At 54.0% G+C, this 19249-nt stretch overlaps 1 pseudogene; it reads left to right on the top strand.

The window, feature by feature from the left end:
* Positions 1-16070: 16070 nt before the first annotated feature.
* On the top strand, positions 16071-17804 carry LOC132653240 (peptidyl-prolyl cis-trans isomerase A-like; annotated as a pseudogene).
* The last annotated feature ends 1445 nt before the right edge of the window (positions 17805-19249 follow it).

Raw genomic sequence — 19249 nt, 5'->3', positions numbered from 1 at the left:
TTCAGAGATGAACTGGTTTGGGCATGGAGGCTTCATCCAGGTCCTCAGGGGAACCACTGAAGATTTGGCACTGCCATGCGATAGATTGTATCCTCTCCAGCGTTAGCATAGGTGAATGGAGCAGGTGAAATGGGGTGGACACCTGCCCCCATGTGCCCAAGAGTATGTACCAGTCTGTGTGCAGGGGTCATTATGTGTGCATGCATGCCTACATAGATTAGTACGTGTGTGTGCTGACATACCAGTATACATGTGTTTATGTGTGTCTACACCAACTCATTTATAAACATATATCTATACTGCCATAAAAAGAAGTGTGGGAAAGACTCAGAAAAGCCCCTAGGCAACTAACAAGAACACAGACCCCAGTGTTAATGGGGAGGAAGAGAGCACAGACTCTCACATCAGGGAAACGGTGCTCACTTTGCCTCCAGAGTATTTGACACTCTGCACGTCTCCCTATGACTTCATTAGCACCGACCCTGGTTGTAACAAAGACCCCTTGAAGATATAAAGACAGCAGTCATCGGAAGGACCAGCTGGATGCCCTGAGAAGCACCTACCTGGGTCTAAATGTTTCTGTGAGTCACTTGTGTTTATGGATATTGGAGAGAAAGCCCAGAGAGGGAATCCTGAAATTAAACCTGATGTTCTTTGAAGTTGTTTCAGAATAAGACAGTTTTAAAAGTTACCTGGGGCTGGGGAGATGGCTCAGGAGTGAGAACACTGGCTCTGTAACCATGAGGATCTGAGTTCATGTCCCCAGCACCAGTGTAAAAGTCAGGAACTGTGGGGTGCATGTCGAACCCCTACAGTGGGAGGTAGAGATGGGTGCCCATGAACACACACAGCACACAAATAAAAAGCAATCGTGGCATGAGATGGCAGGGGCCACACCATCCCCTGGCCAGTTCCTGCTCCTCTCTGGTGTCCAGTTTTATAGCTGGCACTCAAGGTCCAAGGACCAGTGCTAAGTGCAGACTTGGTTCAGCTGGAAGCTCAGCCTTGCTCCACACCTCAAGGTAGAGCTCCTGTGATGCACCGGGCTGTTTTGTGGGGGGGGGGGGGGGGGGCTGTTTGTTTTTGCTTTTTCAAGACAGGGTTTCTCTGTGTAGCCTTGGCTGTCCTGGACTCTCTTTGCAGACCAGGCTGGCCTTGAACTCACAGAGATCTGCCTGCCTCTGCCTCCCTGAGTGCTGGGATCACAGGCATGTGCCATAGCACCTGGCTGGGATGTGTGTCTTTTGAACAGGCCTGCTTGATGCCAGAGATGGTGGGGGCTGCCTCTACTTACCATGACTGAACTGGTCCCATAGCATGACCAGGACAGTCTCCCCTGGCTCTGGTGAGTCCCTAAAAGGCAGGACCCCAACCTACACCAAAGTGGAGACCACAGCAGCCACAGTAGCCATGCACAGAGCTCCACCCACAGTCCCAGGCAGGGAGGCATCCGAGTGCTGTGAGATGAAAGATTGGTCCATTGCAAATGAGTACCGCTAATGACTATTTAGCACGTCCATAACTTTACCAACAGAGCCCAGCCTGAGAATCCCCAACGAGGCCCAGTCCTTGATTAATGCTAATGGGTTTTCTCACCAGCTGTGAAAATGCATTTTCCATAATTTAGCTGTCATTACAATGGGAAGGATTTATAAAACACACGCACACACAACGTGCTTGGAGGCCCTGGAGGGAGCTGCCCAGGGAAGGCCTAGAGCAGCTGGCCTTGTTGTGAATTGCGGCCTGCTGGCCACACCTAGCCCCCTGGCTTGCACCCCCAGCCAGGACAGGATGGTCCCAGGGACTGTGCAGCAGAGCACAGCTCTCCCTGGGCTCTGACCCTCCCCAGGTGAAGGACGCAACAGACTGGGCTGGGACCAGGACCATGAGCTGAGACCAGGTTTCTTTTCTGACTCCGAGAAACACAGACAGCAGGGGCCATGCCATACTCTGCCCAATTCCTGCTCCTCTCCAGTGCCCTGTTTCATATCGAGAACTCCAGATCCAAGGACCAGAGTCCTTCAAGAGCCACAGACACACAAACACACACACACACACACACACACACAACCTCTCAGCTCCTGGCTCCTCCCCTCCCTGAAGCTCTCCCAAGGATCACCATTTTCATCTTTCCAAAACAACAGGAAGAAAATAAGACAGGTTTTGAGATGGAGGAAAGCACCTGGGCCTCATAAAAGGAAGGATTAAAAAGGAGGGAGAGAGTTGGGTACCCTCCTGTCCCCAGCCCTGAGTTTTTAAAATGAGGCTTCAAAAGGCACTGGTCACCAGCCATGCACAGAAACTCAGAGACACAAAACGGCCCAGTGGAGACATGTTTATTGAGAAAGTTGTTTGCAAAGGAATAGAGGCCAGAGGCCAAGAAGGAAGGAAGGAGGGAAAGAAGAAAGTTAAAGATGGATGAGCAGATGGAAAGATGGACAGATGGGCGAATGGAGGGAAGTGAAGTGGGTAGATGAATGGGAAAATGGGAGGAAGATAGGAAACAGAGAAGGAAGTAGGAAGATACAGGGTTAGTTCCGAGACCGTAAAGAAACTCCCAAGCCTAGAGGTACACACAGCCTCTTTGAGGGTCCCCTGAAGCCTCTCACGGGCCTGGTGGTGGCTGGTCTGCGTGCAGCCAGCAGAAATCTTAACACCTCGGACTGAGTAGTGTCTGGCTGAGGACAAGAGCCTCAAGTGGCCAAGCTGGTGATGTCTGGCCCCCTGACCACAGCCCTCCTCACCTCCCCCTACCTGAAGGGCTCAGGCAGGGCAGGCCCTGCCCCACCCCACCCCCCTGATTTCAAACACAAATGAGTATCTGGAAGTAAGTTAAGAATGGGGTGAGCGGGGAAAGGGCTAGAAGCAGACCAGCATCGAATCAATTAATGCGCGTTCTTCCGAGCCCGGTGCACGCTTTGCCTTCAATTAGCGGATCTCGCCGGCCCCTGCTGCAGGCCCGGAGCCTCCGCCGCGGAAACTTTCTCCTTCTTGTTTTAATCTTTCACCGAGCCCGGCCTTTCGCCTCCAGCCCATCTAATTGAAACTAATCTTCGCGGGCAAGGCCTGTCTCTCCTCCTAATCCTCCTCCGAGGAAGTTCACATGGTCCCAATTACAACCACACCGGCCTCTTTTATTCCCGCCCTCGTCTCCCTCTGCCAGCCTCATTTTTTGAAAGTCTGCGTTATTAACTCCATGCTTTCGAGTTCCTGCCCGTCACGGGCCGCGAGATGCTATCGCTGGCTGCCGATGGATAAGGTTACCACGAAAGCATTTTGTGGGTTACGTTTCGCACAAAGGCGATAGAGGGGCACGATAGCGCAGAACCGGTGAGCTGGGGGCGGGGGGCGGGGCCGCCAGCCCGGGGCCTCCGCTTGCAACCTGCAGGCTGGGGGGCCGAGAGGGGGCCCGGGAAGCGTCTTGGAGGGGCAAAGCGGGAGATGGGGCACCCAGGGAGTGCATTCACCCCACTGCCAAGCCATATGGTCGCAGCCAGCCCCCTGCTGGGGGCTGCAGAGCGGGAGATGGGGTCCCGCGAGCTGGCTCCACGTTACAAGGCAAACGGAAATCCTACATTTCCAGGCTGTCGAGAATGTCAAGTTTCCGCGCTCCAGGCTGGAACCCCACCAGTACTGTGCGGCACGCCGGTTATCTTGGCTGATCAAACCTCAGATTGGCAGCTCGGGATGTCTCTGATTAATTTTTTTTTTTAAGAGAAACTGAAATAATCATTAGTTAATGGAGACATCTGGGCCCAAGTTCCAGAACTGCAGGAGGGAGGCAGGGAAATGCGCCCCCACAGGCTGACCAGGTGGGAGTCGGAACTGACCGGTGCCCAAGCTTCCACGCTTTTAAGTCTGCGGGGAGAGGGGGCATTCATGTGCTTCCATGCAGACCTGAGTCTGACCCCCAACACCCATGTAAAAGCTGGACATGGTGGCACTGTCGGGGGGAGGGGAGGTAGGAGGAAAATCCCTGGGGCTCGCTGGGCAGCCAGCACAGCCAAGTGAGAGAGCCCCAAACGCACTCTATCTCAAAAACCAAGGCGGAAAGCAATAGAAGAACACTGACCTCTGGCCTACCCACACGGGCCAGTGTGCACGCTCACACCAGTGCACACGTGCAAAAAAATCTATTAACATCAAAAATAAAAAAGTCAAAAAAACACATGGCTGTCATTTTTCAGGGACATTTAGATTGTTTCTTCCGTTTGGTGTTGGACGCTGTGCTGCTGAGACATGGTTGTCAACGCACCTGTCCAGGCTTCTGTTTGGGGTGCGTGCCCAAAGAGCAGGATTCCGGGCGCACGCGCGTGGCAGCTCTGCTGGCATCTCCCTCAGCAGTGTGAAGGAGATCTGATTTTCCTACAGCCTATCTACACTTAATATTTACTGCTTGGAGTTTGTTTTTCCTTCTATCAGCCATCCTAATAAAATGCATTTCAATGGGCTGATTTTAATATGTAAATGATGTCTCAATGACATAGCCAAGAACAAACAAACAAACAACACCAATGAAAACCATGAAGTAAAGCCCTGCAGGCTATCCTACCCCCAGGAGTGAGGGGCTCAACCCTGACAGGCACGTTAGCCTCTGAGCTGGCAGTGCACAGTTCAGACACAGCACAGTGTCTTCACAGAAGCCGAGACCCGCTGTCCCTCCCAGATCTCCATCCCCTCTGCAGCACAGAGCTATCTGGAGACCGCCGTCTGGATACCTCTTGTCCAGTGTTCAAATCAAGCCTTGAAGAAGGGTCTCTGTGGTGGCTGCCAGGGCAAAGGCAGCAAGAGAGCCACGCCACGGCAGGCCACCGCCTGAGCATTCTCAGCACTGCTGGGCCAGATGACTTCCAAGGACTGAAGAGCCTTGCAGCTGGAGAGATGGCACCAACCAGCTGAGACACGAGACTGTGGCCTCACCAGGGAGCATCTAGGCAGGACGACCTGACAGGGTGGCAGGGGCCTCACCCCATCTTTAGTGCAAAACTAAAGACTCCAGTGCAAAACTAAGACTCACTTCAGGCCACCCTGGGCACAGCGGGCTTGACGCTCCAGCTGGGGCACAGCACTGCTGCCTTGAGGGGAAAACTATCCACTCCCTGGCATCTGTGGTAGCAGAACAGACCCAGGAGCCCACGGAACACTACAGACGGAAGCTAGTCTCTGCCTCTCCCACCTGAGTTTCTTCAGCAGGCCTGAGAGAAAGCAGCAGGGAGAAGAAAGCGTGGGCCAGCGGTTACACTTTGAGGGGGCAGATGGGAAGCCCTGAGGATATGGTCCAGCTAACTCTCAAAGAACAGGAAAGACTCAGCTAAGCAAATGCCTCCTACACAGGCTTGGCCGGCACAGAGTGGCCTCCTTCCCCAGCCTGAAGTAGTCTGAGCCCCAGAACAGGACTTTGGAGCAGCAGACAAGATAGAGAGTGGGGCAGACACGGGGTGGCCAGCTGTCCCAAATTGGCCAGCTGCCGGTGAACCTGAGGAACTCCCAGGACTATAAGTTTTAAACAATAGTCCTTAACAAACCCAAAAAGAACCACTGGCTCTCGGTGGCGGCGGGGAAGCACAAGGAGACTTCCTTGATTTCCCAGGAGATTGAGCTCAGATTTGCCCCAGACAGCCTAAGTCCCAGCAGGCCCCTTCCCCATGAACACAGATGCCACAGTGGCCACCCAGGTCACCAAGGCTTTCTGGTGACAGAAGCCAAGGACTCTGTCCTTCAGTTAGAAAGGTTGTGGGAACCTCAGCCACCACACCAGTCCCCTAGGGGAAGCAAAGACTGTGCCAGTGGTGTGTTCAAGCTGGGCAGCTCAGCCCAGTGGACACCAGGATGGGAGGAGCATGACCGTGAAGCCAAGGTGCAAGGCTGGGATGAGGGAGGAACCTGTGGCCTCATTCCGAGGTCATCGCCTGCGTTAGTCAGTTCTTCATTATGTGACAGAATACTGCCTAAAAAAAAAAAAAAAAAAAAAAACAACTATTTTAAGGAAGAAAGACATCCTTGGCTAAGAGTTAAAGAGGTCTCAGTCCACAGCTGGCTGGCCTCTGCTGATTCATAGTGGAACCAAGATGCTCAGTGCATGAGAGCCAAGGAGAGAGAGGCAGAGGCAGAGGCAGAGGCAGAGGCAGAGGCAGAGGCAGAGAGGGGCAAGTGTCTGTCAATGGTATCACCATCAGCGTCCTTCTGAGCCTAGGGAAGCACAGGCCAGCATGCCCCTGGGGGGTCCTCTCCCTGTGTTTTGTAGCTGACAGTCATGGAAGCCAGGCGAGCCAGCGTGTTCGCAGAGAGCTCCGTGGGCAACAGCTTGAACTTAGGGCCTCGCACTTGCATGTCAAGGACTTTACGCACTGAGTCATTTACGCGGATTGATTTTTTTTTCAACCTGAAATCATAAGTAGCTAGAGATACCCAACTAAAAAGGATCCCATCAAATGGGGGAACTCCTGCCAAACAAAGACAATGGTCCACAGAGTAAAGAAACAGTCTAACAGCACATCTGAAAAGGAGCTGTCGTCCAACATACACAAGAAACTCAATTCAACAGCAAGAAAACAAATGACCCAATTGAAAAATGGGCAAAGGACCTGAGCAGACATTTCTCAAAAGAAAGCACATGAATGGTCAACAGTTGTGTGAAAAAATACTCAGCATCACCAATCATCAGGGAAATGCAAACTGAAAACCACAGTGAGGCCGCTGTGGGTGGGACCGGCTGCTCGTGCCTGTGACCGGCGTTGTGGTGTCTGTGCTGAGCACGCACACACTTCCACACTCGTGTTCACTGCCTTCCTCACCTCTGTACACTTGCCCCTCCTCTTTTCTTTTCTCCATCCTGGGATCATGTCACCTCCCCCCGGAGAATGCCATCACGGTCTCAAGGCTCTTTAGCTTAACTCATCATTCCTGGCACAAACGGCGCAACGTAGCCCTGAATGTAGGTGAGTCACAGGTCGCACAAGCACCATGGCTATCTAAGCAGCTTGCTGAAGGGCACACCCTGTGACCACAGACTCTTGGCCGCCATTTCTTCAGCTGTGCATTAAAATGGGCAGGGACTTGCACACTTTGCTCCCCTGCAAGTGTGGTGGTCTGAACGAGAACAGCTCTGCAGGCTTGTGCCTTTGAATGCTTAGGCAGCAGGGAGGGTGAAAGGGTCCGGAGGTGAGGCTTTGCTGGAGTAGGTGTGGCCACGGTGGAGAAAGTATTTCCCTGTGGGTGAACCTTGAGGTTTCAAAGGCCCGGCCCAGGCTCGCTCACTCTCAGCCTGCAGATCAGGGTACAGCTGCCAGCTGCTGCTCCAGCACCATGGGAGCTGCCTTGGTCATGGTGTCTCTTCCCAGCGACAGAACAGTGACTAAGACAGTGAGTGGACACACAGGGTTACTCTCTTCCCTCCTGCCTTTTCAGGGTCCTCTTCTGTGCCCACAGCCCTCTGTCCCCAAGGTGACCTTCCCCAAGCAGTGTCCACAGCACAGCTGCCCTGCCTTGCGCGGACTTCCTGTCAGCAGCAACACAGAGGACTTTAGCTCCACTGAGTCACAGCGGGGAGGCACAGGCGGCCACTGATGAGGCGGACAGGGTTGTCTGTCTTCTCAGTCTGTCCATCTATCCCGTGGCTACAGTGGTGCGGCGTGCTCTGGGCCATCGCTGATGAGTTCTGATTCCTTCTCAGTCTCTGCGAGGTTTGAAAGGCACCTTGCTGCTGCTTTCAGGCATATGGTGGGGACTGTGGTTTCTCCCGCAGCTCCCTGAGCTCTCCTGCTCCGGGGCTCTGTGCTCGTGTCTGACAGAGTTCCCTAACAGATAATGCCCTGGAGATGAGGGCCTGGACCTCCAGACCCCAATGAAGCCCTTCAGGAGAAAATGATGATGTTTTACATAATGGGGTTTCTGCGGAAATCATAATTAATCTTAAATTTCACATTAGTGGCTACGTGGCAACCAAATTACTTTTTCATCAGTGGCTGAGACCAGTGACCCAGGGATGTCCTTCAAAGACTAGAAGCCCCAAGCCCAGAAGGAAGAATGATGGCCACAGAGAGCAGGGTTTCCGGGCAGTTTTCAGTGATTCCATGGGTTTTATTTGCAGGGCTGGGTTGGCTGCTGCGTGGCCTAGGCTGGTGGTATGGGAACTCAGACAATGACCAGAAGGCTGCTTCAGCCAAGCGTTCACACTCAGGTGTTTCAGGAGTTTTACCAGGTGATTCTCGGGTTCCAGGGAGTGTCCTGATGACTCCTGGGAGGCTGGACCCTTTCTGCCCCTCCACGGTCCCACCCTGTGTCCACCCGCCAGCCAGTCAAGCCACCAGAGTAAGGCCTCATATACCCGGATTTCTGATCTTAATTCGGAACCCCTGATCCAGGACCCACATTCAGAGCCACAAAGCCGGGTCTGTCCAGGAGGAAGCCCAGCTGTGGAAGTCTCTGCACACTGTCACTCTGGGCCTGGTGGACACAGGGCCTGCCAAGGAAAGGCCAGCTGGGATTCAAAGTGAGGGGACAAAGCCTTGCTTCTCCTCCTGCACACTCTCCTTCAGGGGCACTGCTAAGCCACAGTCAGTGTCTGTAAAGGTCTGCCCAGCCCTGCCCAACCCTGCCCAGCCCTGCCCAGCCCTGCCCCAGCCCTGCCCCAGCCCTGCCCAGCCCTGCCCCGCCCTGCCCAGCCCTGCCCCGCCCTGCCCCAGCCCCGCCCCGCCCCAGCCCCGCCCAGCCCCGCCCAGCCCTGTCCAGCCCTGCCCCACCTCTACCCCAGCCCTGCCCAGCCCTGCCCAGCCCTGCCCAGCCCTGCCCCACCTCTACCCCAGCCCTGCCCCAGCCCTGCCCCAGCCCTGCCCAGCCCTGCCCAGCCCTGCCCCAGCCCTGACCAGCCCTGACCAGCCCTGACCAGCCCTGCCCCACTCTACCCCAGCCCTGCCCAGCCCTGCCCCAGCTCTGCCCCAGCCCTGCCCCAGCTCTGCCCCAGCCCTGCCCCACATCTGCCCAGCCCTGACCCACCTCTACCCCAGCCCTGCCCAGCCCTGCCCCAGCTCTGCCCCAGCCCTGCCCCACATCTGCCCAGCCCTGACCCACCTCTACCCCAGCCCTGACCCACCTCTACCCCAGCCCTGACCCACCTCTACCCCAGCCCTGCCCAGCCCTGCCCCAGCTCTGCCCCAGCCCCTACACACTACCAGCAAAGCCACTTTGTCCTGGCAAACCAATTCCTCTCCAGGCAGCTCTGGAAGACCCACTCAACACCCCACCCCCGACCTCTGGGCTGGTGGGCAGCAGCTGCTCAGACTCTGATCCTTCAGCAGACACCTGCCATCCCAGAGAGCCTGGATTCTCCTCTTCATTTCCACCCTGTACTCCCTGTTACACTCTGGATTGGGCTGCTGGTTCAAGAGGACACAGAGATGTTTTACTAGAGAATCAAGAATTTCTTAAGAGAATTATTAATGGCATGGACAGACAGAGGGACACTAGCATACAGGGGCACCCGGGACCAACACCAGAGACAACAGTGTGGTGCATAGGAGGCCATGGGTGTCTCTGAAGAGCCTCAGAGCCCATGGAATGGAAGAAGGGGCTTCCTGGGCCCCTTGAGGAGAGGATCACAGCAGCAGCTAGCAGCCAAGCCCCCCCCCCCATTCCCTGGCAGGCAGCAGGGACGTGGGTGGGGGATAGGACATGACCCCCCTTTATGTAAATCACTCCCCAGGGGAGAGGTCTGGACACCTTGAAGTGGGCTAGCTCAGGACTCATCCCAGCAGGATGCCCGTTAGGAACCATGGCATTCTGCTGCTGCCTGTGCAGACATCACTAAGGGTACCTACTTATACCCATGAAAAGCCAGCATCTGAGGGAAAAGGGTAAGTGGAGGCTGAGACCGTGAAGGCGCATTGGTCTGTCTTGGATCCACAGGGAACCAGGGGAAGAGGCACGCCTCTTCTGCTCCTGGCTCCTTCCAAAAGAAAATATAATTGCTCCTCTCCCAAAGGTGGTTAGACAGAGGTGGGGTCAAATTGGTGGGGTGTCAAATGTAGCTTCGGGATCTAGGGTTTCTCTAGCTCTTGATCTCTCCAAGATCAGCCCACAGGACACCCAGGCCTGAGGGACCAGGATCTGGGATCTCACGTGGAGCCCATCTTTACAGCAGAGCTCTGGGGTTACAGGCAGGCCTCCATCTCCACACAGCTTTTGTGTGGGTGCTAGGGAGCCGGATATCGGTCCCTATGCCCATGTGGCAAGTGCCCTGTCCACTGAGCCACCTCCCGAGCCCTGGGGGCCATTTTAGAAGAGCATAAAAATGCAAACCGCAGGCCACCCACTAGACCTGGAAACTGGTGCTTGTGTGCAGACCGAATCACTGCAGAGCCTCACCCGGGAAAATGAGCTATGGGGACTCAGACTTGTCACTGCCCTAGGTTGTCTGTGAATGACCTTCACTGTGCCCAGAGAACTGGGCTGGGGACCACAGACAGCTTTTGGCCAATAGGCAAGTGTATAAATAAGGAACCTGGGAATCAAGATGGCACACACTGCCACCACGGAGCCTCTGGTGTCCCTTCCACAGTGCCTACTGGCTACTCCAGCCCTGGTACCACCTAGCTTAGCTGCAGATGGCAAATGCCCAACAAGAACTGCACTTTCCTCATTAGATCTGTGTCCTCCACTGCCTGGTGCCCTGACCACAGGGCAGGCAGCTTCCTCAGACTACACAAACCACACCTCGGAGCAAGGAAGCAGCTTCCTCAGACTGCACAAGCCACACCTCAGAGTAAGGAAGCAGCTTCCTCAGACTGCACAAACCACAACTCAGAGCAAGGAAGCAGCTTCCTCTGACTGCACAAACCACACCTCAGAGCAAGGAAGCAGCTTCCTCAGACTGCACAAGCCACACCTCGGAGCAAGGAAGTTGGCACCTAAGTCATCAAGAAGGTCAGCTCCAGCGATCACATGCCACTGTCCCCTGCACTTGGGGAGACCCTGAGTGGTTGGACAGGGTTTACACAGGAAAGCATGGCATACAGGTGTCCCCTGAGCAAAGGCCAGGTGAGACAGACAGGGAAGTGGGGGGGGGTGTCCTGGATGGCTCAGGGTCCTGGTGGCAGCAACTGGCTCCTCCCCCACCTTAGAAGTATCCCAGCTTAGCAGAGCATAGCCCAGCAACCCCCACATGGCTGACCAGGCCAGCAAGGCTGGGGCACAGTGGACAGGACACGGGGCTCACCCCCTGCTGTGGGGCCCTCCGCTGGGATGCAGGCTGCTTCAGGACACTGGTCTTGCTCACCCCCTGCTGCAGGTCACAGGGCCACACCCCATGCCATGAGGCCAACGCTCCTGCCCACTTTCACAAAAGCCTGGTTTGAAAATGTGCACCAGCAGACAGCCCCTCAGCACTCCTCTCCCAGCACCATTGCCCCTGGTACCAGCCCAGCAGGGGGGAAGCGTCCTCAGCACACTCACTCCCTGCCTTGCGGGCTCTATCAGGGAGAGTATGTTTTATTAATATTGGATATTAAAGTTTAATACTGTGATTACAGCGAAAAATGGACCTTCACCTTCAGGAGCATTAGAGGATTCCAAAGAGAGCCTGTGAGGGAGAGGGACATTTGTCAGCTCTCTGCAGAAGTGCTCTCCCATTCATCATGCCCCAGGCGAGCACCCGTAGCTGGCCAGGGAGACTGAATGTCCGAACTGCCCCTCTGGGAAAGGTGAGGGGGAGGGGGAGCTACCCGGGAGGATGAGCAAATGAGTTGGGGGCACCAACACCCAGAGAGGGTCCTCGCAGCTCAGTGCCCAAGTGGGACTGGGACAAAGGCTGGTTGTGTGATGAGAAAGCGGGGTGGCATGGTGCTATGGGAAAATGAGGGTCTTTCTTATCGCTTAGGTGCAATGACCCGAGTGCAGGACTCTGCCCTCCCCCGTAGAAGGCACAGGGGGGTGTTGTGGTGGATATAAAGGTGTTTTTGTTTCAATCCCAGGTGTGGGATGTGGGGTTGATTCAAATGGTCCACAGCAGCAGACTATTTGCCTCATGTGGGCTCTGAGAGATGCTCTTTGCCAGCTGCAGACAGTTTAAGTCTGAGGACTCTGGAGAGAGAATAAATGCCAGAGCCCAGAGAGTGTAGAGATAAGAAAAAGAACAAAGCTGCTCCTGCTTCCCCCTTGCTGCTCCTGGTTGCTGTTGTGAGACAAGATGATGGAGATCTCCTGAAACAAGGATTGGCCTGGCTCCAAGGAACCCGTTGACCCTAACCAGCAGGAAGCAGTTGAGAAAACTGTGCCCTATCTCCCTACTCCATCTTTTCTCCCTCCTACGTGATGTTGGGGTGTTAGAAGGGATTGGGGTGGAGTAGGGAGAAAAAGATATAAGAAATATAAAGAAAAGTGTTTTTTTTTTAAGTATGCCAACAGAGTAGAGGGGTTGAAGAGTTGCTGATGGGGGGCTCAGAACAAGCACAGTCCCTGCTGCCCCGGCAGGATGGCTGGACAAGCCTCCAAAGCCGCTTGGAGGCCAGCCACAGGCTCTCCTTGTCCTGGCTCCTCAGACCTGCATGCTGCTGCATCTCCATCCTCCCTGAGAGGCTGCTGCTCAGCTGAGGATGCTCAGTGCTTGTCAACAAGTCTATCATCTGAGTCAGCAAGTGGATGGACGCTGCTGGGGTGGTGTGGCCGTCACACTGGCGAGGCCCGTCAGAGCCACAAACCAGGCCTGGTGGCTTGTGGGAGGGCTCCTCTATCGGTTCTGGAGGGCCGCCGCCCAGGTCGCAGCTTCTTAGGCTGGAGGTCCTAACCTCACAGTGTAGGGTCACAATAGAATTGGCAACAGTGACGCAAAATGACTAAAAGTTAATTCAGAATCAAATGTGCCCTGAACCCGGGTGATTCGGGCGTGCTTGTCCATGCTGCATCCGTGGCTTCTGTGCAGCCTTGTGCACACTGCACTTCACGTGCCGTCCCTGCATGCATCGCCAGGGATGGTCCGGAAATGTCTCAGCTCAGGTTAGGAACTGTTGGATGCTGGGACTCAGCGTTTTCACTCCACAGACAACGCTTTCCGCCATTGCAGAAACACGACGGTAAGCTGAGAGTGGTGGGACATACTTGTGAGCTCAGAACTTGGGAGGTGGAGGCAGGAGGATCAGGAGTTCAAGGCCAGCCTCAGCTACATAGGAAGTTAGCGGTCAGTGTGTCTCAGAAGAGGGGGAGGAGTGGGAACTTTCAATATTAAGTATCAAATCAGTGTGTCTTTGGTTTGAATTGTGTTAGTGTTTGACTTTAAATGTCGCTGTTTGATTTGATGGCTTGAGCTTCCTGGCGGGGAAGAGGGAAGCAGTCAATGAGTTTTGGCTTAGGATTGGGCCAGACTCTCTATCGACTTCTGAACGGAGCCTGAAGGTTCTTCTGTCATTTTCTACTGCACATTTATGCAGGGCGAGTTCTCAGCCCTGAGGACGATCAGACCCAGAGTCCATCCAGTAACTCCGGATGACACTGATGATGCTCTGTGTCCTGCAGTAGTGAACGCCCCTCCAAGATTCGTATAAACAGGGGACCAGAGGGGTGCTCGGTGGTTAAGAGCTCTTGCCACACAGCACAAGGACCTGAGCTCAGGTCCCAGCACCCACGTACAAGGCCAGGTGTGGCCGTGTGCCTATAACCCCATAGCTGGGGGACTGTAGACAGGAGGATCTGTGGCACTCACTGGCCAGCCAGCCTCCTCTCACAATCATTCCAGGTTAAGGGAGAGACCCTGTCTCTGGGGAATAAGGTGGAGGGTGATAGAGCAGGACATGAGGGGTCCTCTCTACAAACATGCACATGGGCGTATGCACCTGCACACACACAAAACACACACACACACACACACACACCACAGAGAGAGAAGAACAATGCACCTACCTCATTAGGTAAATTACATTTACCTAATTATACTAAAATCACATTCATCCCAAAGAATTGTTTTAAAACAACATATTTCCCCACCCCTGACACTATTAATAATATTCTGCTAGTCTTGCAGACAGGAATTAATTAATGAATGAATGAATGAAAAGACATTTCTTTATGGCTTAGTCTCTGTAAATGTTTGACTTATATACTTATATTCCCAGGGTCACATAAAAATTTCTTAGACGAGAAGGAGCCACAAGCAGAAGGTTTTCAAGACGGCCTGGTCTAGATCAAGGTGCTGCCAGCTCAGCACTGGAGCTGTGTCTTCCAGGAGGAAGCTGTCCTTGATCTCACGGACAGCAGCAGGGGCAAGGGCAGCACGGGGACGCTCTGGGCTCATCGGGATCCTACTGCTGGGAGAAGGGCCCTGTCCCCCAGCTTCTCCTTACAGGCCACTCTGAGCTCCATCCTGCTGACTGTGTTTCAGCACTTGGACTTTGGAGAGGGCACGTTCTAACTATGGCCAAAAATTAAAAATAAAAACCTGTCAGCAGATGGCAAATGCCTCCCACTTGTACCCCTGTGCATCCCTAATCGATGGCTGCACCACTGCTGCTGAGCCCAGACCCTGCTGGAACCCTCCCCAAATAGCCAGGAATGCCATTGGTCAGTGAGGTGTCTGAGCTGGCTTGTGGGGAAAGAAAGGGGCCCAGGAGTGCCTGGGGTTTGGCCCCATATGAACAGCTACTTAGTAAGTACCTTTAAGGAGCAGAGACCAGCCTGGGTGAGGAGCCTCCCCCGCCTGAGACCCCAGTGGGCATGCTCAGAGTCTGGAGCACCTCAGGGAACAGGGCCTCGGCTATGGCAGGCTGGAGGAGCGAGTACAGGGGGCACTGCGAACCCTGGAGGCCATCACAGATGGAGACATTGTCTAAGCCACCAGGCCCTTCCTGGGAAGCAGTTGGTATAAAAAGCAGCAACAGCTGTAAATAGAAACAGACCTTAGCAGCTGCAGCCCCCATGGAATCAGCTGGGACCTCACCCAGAGGTGACCCTAGGGCATAGACAGGGGGTCAGGTACAGACTCTGCAAGGAAGTTGAAGTGAGAAAGCCCTGAGAGCCTGAGGAGGGCCAGGGATGCAGGAATTATCACGCACTGCTGTCCGGGACTGAGCAGGCCTCGGCCTGGAGCAGCCCTTCAGAAGCCTCCTCACAGGTTGGAGAACAGAGCTCACAGTCAGCACCGCACAGCCCTTGTCCTGTCTGTGACTAGGCTCTGTCTTTGCAGGCACGTATTCCACCCGCTCTGGACGGTGGGTGACCTTGGCTGCCGTCTGCTTCCAGGCCTGACTCCACGGTCCCACACTTCAGGCCCGCAGTCCTGCCCACCACTTCCAATAGGCGGTCCATCTGCCAGAGAAGCAGGACAGAGGCCCAAGCTGGACGCCAGCAGTGGATCAGCCCCTGCTGGCCCAGCACATCTGGAAGCACCCCAGGAACTGAGCCGGGAGCCCCCCAAGCAGGGAAGACTCGGGATCCCCTGCTGCTGCTGGCCCCAGAAGGGCCCCCACAGTCTGTGTCTTTCTTTCCTCACCTGAGCCTGGGGACAGGGGAGAAAATAACTCACCTAAACAGGGCCCTTTCCTTGTGTTGTGTTTTTTATTTAATTTTCCAACGAACACACTCTTTTATCATCCAAAACCGTGAAAGTAAATTAAGAAGAAATGGGTTTCTTTCAATTAGGCTCAGCGCTGCTTTGAGTAACTGCCTATAATTCTATTTAATGAAAAAATAAAATCATTATTCCACAGCTCCCCCTGCCCTGTCACAAGCCCACAGACGGGCTCCATTAGCAAGCACCGTAGATTTATTTAATTAGAAAAATATTTTGTTTTCTCTGATTTCTTTAGGAAAAGGGGGGGCCTAAAAAACCTCCAGGCACAAAATTAATCAAATCTGTTACCTGGTAGTTAATGGCTGCTACGCACGGGCATCTCTCAATCCAACTCGGACTCCCACCCAAATTTGGACTGCACTCCAGCCACGGGCCAACCTGTACCTCCCTGGCTGTTTGGCAAACTGGTGCCACGGCCCTCTCCGCAGGAGTAGGGGACCCCCAGGCGGGTACCCGGGAAGAACTGCCAGAGTCTCCTGTTACCAGCAAACACTGGTCCTCTGGGCTTGTGACCAACATGCCGAACCAGAGCTGTGGTCAGGCCCGTGCTAGCTCTGTGGAGACCTTGAAAGGGTAGTAGCCCCGGACCTAGGTCTCCATCTCCCAAGCTGGAGACCTCGTGTGACCCCAGGGACCTGAGCCACGGAGCCCAGGAGGTGATGGGGAGTGCATGGGGGAGATGAGCAGCTATGCTGAGGGCCCTGTGCCCTCCCCAGGACACCAGTATGAGGGGAAGAGACCAGAATCAGGGATATGGCCTGACGCTCCCAGAATGATCTTGATGTGTCTAACTGCCCTGCAGGAGAGCGCCCTGACGAGAGAAACTAGGGTGCCATTGTCCCCCTGAAACCTTTCAGGAACCCTGAGCACTGGCCCTGAGCTCTCGCAGAGGCCACCATATAGCACCCACTCAGCTGAGACGCCTCGTCCCACACAGGCATGATATTGTAGGGCTGCTCATCACACTGAGGAATAAGGTGAGCAGGACATAGCCATACCCAGGCCTGGAGGAGACTGTAGAAAGCAGATCCATAGGGAGAGTTTCACCCAGGGCAGGCCCCTGGAGGTGCTCAGAAAATGCTTGCTGAAAAAAATGGCCCAAAGAATTGGGAAAGCTGACCCTAGAGCCTCCTTGTTCTTCCCTCCTCCCTTTTCCCCTCTCTCCTTCCTTCCTTTCCTTCTTCCTCCCTTCCTCCATCCTCCCTTCTCTGGCCTCTGCAGGAACTTCCAGGAGCAGAGCCTGATTCAGAACCAACTCCTGAGGCAGGACTCCGAAGAGCCACCACAGGTTTCCTGGCAGGGAAAACGTCTGCGAGCCACGGTCCCCACAAACAAAGCTGCTGCATGTGATAAATCAGATCAGCAAGGGTGCACTTGCTAGTACATGTACGTCCCAAATGTTCCTCAGGAAGCAACGGGCTACCATGGCCTGTTGTCTGTCTAAGGTTTCTCTGGTGGCCAAGATGCAGAGTGCTGAGAATTTGCCACTCACCCCTTCCTCCCAAAGCCAGGAGCCTCACTGGGAATAGATCCTTACCCTTCCAGCTGATCATAGTCACCAGAAGCTGCCCTTTTAATAAAAGAAATAAAACTTAACATACAGGCTTTGCAGACGCTGCTGTCCCTTGTCATCTTTTGCTGCAGCCATAGCCAACCCCACTGTGCTCTTCGACATTGCTGCGGATGGTGAGCCCTTGGGCTGCGTCTCCTTCGAGCTGTTTGCAGACAAAGTTCCAAAGACAGAAACTTTCGTGATCTGAGCACTGGAGAGAAAGGATAGAAGGGTTCCTGCGTTCACAGCATTATCCCAGGATTCATGTGCCAGGGTGGTGACTTACACGCCATAACGACACTGGCAGCAGGTCCGTCTACAGGGAGAAGTCTGAGGATGAGAACTTCATCCTGAAGCATATGGGTCCTGGCATCTTGTCCACGGCAAATGCTGGACCAAACACAAACGGCTCCCAGTTTATCTGTACCTCCAAGACTAGTGGCTGGATGGCAAGCATGTGGTCTTTGGGAAGGTGAAAGACGACGTGAGCATTGTGGAAGCCATGGAGCGTTTTGGGTCCGGGGATGTCAAGACTGGCAAGATCACCATTGCCGACTGTGGACAGCTCTAACTCTTCTGACTTGTGGGCTTCTTACCTACCAGACCATTCCTTCTATAGCTCAGGAGAGCGCCCCGCCCCACCTGCTCACAGTGGCCTGTAATCTCTGCTCTCACTGAAATTCTTTGGGTTCCACAGTTTCCTCACTCCCCTACAAGACCAGCTGGATTTCAGACTTAAGTTACTATTATGAATAAATAAAAAGTAAATAAAAATTAATATACAGAACAATTTAATCAGACTCTTTCTGCTCCCTCTACTCCTCCAAGTTCTTTCCCACCTCCCTACCCACCCAAGTTCATCCTCTCTCTCTCTCAAAATAAATAAAACAAAAAGATCAAAACAAACAAATAAGACAAAAAACAAACAAACAAAACCAACACATTCACATACACACAAAGAAAAGAATAGGATTTGTTTTGTGTTGACCAACTACTCCTGGGCACAGGGCCTACCCTGGACTGTGGCTGCTATGCCAGTAACACTTTGTTGGAGATAACCGATTTTCCCATTCCCATCAGGTATCAATTGCAAATAGCTTCTTAGCTAGGGGTGGGACTTTGTGCTCACTTCTCCTCAGTGACGAATATTGTCTGGTGTGAGCTTTGCTCTGTTTCCCTGGAGTCAACGCCACCTCTGCTCTTACGATCTGAAGAGATCCTGAGTCTAGAGGGCCATCACACTCCACCAAGTGCAGCCTCCAGGCCCAGACCGGGTGACATCTTGCTGAGTTGTTGGCCAAAGCACCCAGGATGTTGCCGAGGCTGTTGGTGTCCTCCACAACTTGTGGGTGAGGCTCCGTTGCTGAAGACACAGCTTGCTTTTGCCACTGAACGTGGAGAAAAAGAACTGGTGCCCAAGTAGAAGCTTCACCCCTGCTGACTGGAGTTCACGGTGCCAATATCTGACAAGATATTCTGAAGCTGCCAGAGGAGGGAAGCGATCGTCAACATTACCCAGTTACAACCTGAGACCACACAGGTCTGCCTGCACGATACCCCGGTGCAGTCAAGGCACGAATATTATGGGAGAACAGACGCTTCATGAGCAGATTTAAGGCCCACTCCACGAGCTGGAACCCACACCTGACACCACTTAAGTGACAAAAGCCAGCTCAGGAGCTCAGGGTCATTGCTGTTTTCTTCCCCAGGCAGGTCTCTGGGCCTCTGCCCCTGGCAGGTTGGCCACATCTGGCTCCTGATGGACCCTGGTGAGACTAGAGCCAGAGGCAGCCATGTGGACCATTTGGAGATAGCAATGTTGACAACGACCATATGACATGGAGAAGCCAGCACTCCAGGGACACTCCAAGTCTCAAGGTGGGAGAGCATGAGACATCTCAGAGCCAGACACCTCCCACCAGCACCGTGCATGGCCCAGTGCTGGGGTGGGTACCGGGAACTGCTCTAGTGTGGATCCAGCCCTCACCTCATCATCCCACACGTCAGCCAGGGCTCCTGTCTGGACAGGAGGCCAACTGGGGCCAGTGACTGTCCCATCCTACCTACCATCTCACTAATTCTCTAGTTTTCCTACAAGAACTCAGAGATGGACAGCTATGCCTCAACCCTTCCCTTTGCCCCTT

This window comes from Meriones unguiculatus, chromosome 3, assembly GCF_030254825.1.
Source record: "Meriones unguiculatus strain TT.TT164.6M chromosome 3, Bangor_MerUng_6.1, whole genome shotgun sequence".
NCBI classification, from domain to species: domain Eukaryota; kingdom Metazoa; phylum Chordata; class Mammalia; order Rodentia; family Muridae; genus Meriones; species Meriones unguiculatus.
This window is presented reverse-complemented; position numbering and strand designations above follow the sequence as displayed.